The following is a 526-nucleotide window of genomic DNA, read 5'->3' as shown; positions in this document are numbered from 1 at the left end:
CAGCACCCTGTTGTATGAGAGTGAGACATGGCTTGCATAGGCCATTTCAGAAACGTGAGAGGACTGGGACGAGTTTGGTTGTTTTCCGTTTGTTTAAAAAACTAAGACATTCAAATGAAAGATCAACCAAGTTTGAGAGTCTTTACCAAGAATAGATGTATTTAGAGGAGGAAAATGGTGAAATAATATATCTTCAAATATCACCTAAAATAGAGAGTTTGTATGGAATGGGTAGACAGGCCACAAAATTATAAGGGTTTGTATGGGATTTTGCAAGTCTCCCATTTGGCCAATTTCCCGTAGAAAACTCTCAAACTTGGCTGGATAGCTTTTCATTTGGTAACATTTCAGTTGAAGAGTTTAGATTTTCAATCCAAGCAAGTATGAGAAACTTGTCCCAATCCTCTCACGTTTCTGAAATGGCCTATACACCAGACGAGAAGCTACACTGAAGACACTCTACGTCAGATTTCTCTGCAAATTCTTGGGATCACCTGGAAGGATAAGATCACCAACCAGGAAATGC

Source organism: Montipora foliosa, chromosome 8, assembly GCF_036669935.1.
Source record: "Montipora foliosa isolate CH-2021 chromosome 8, ASM3666993v2, whole genome shotgun sequence".
Lineage (NCBI taxonomy): Eukaryota > Metazoa > Cnidaria > Anthozoa > Scleractinia > Acroporidae > Montipora > Montipora foliosa.
The sequence above is the reverse complement of the archived record's forward strand: the minus strand, read 5'-3'. Positions refer to the sequence as shown.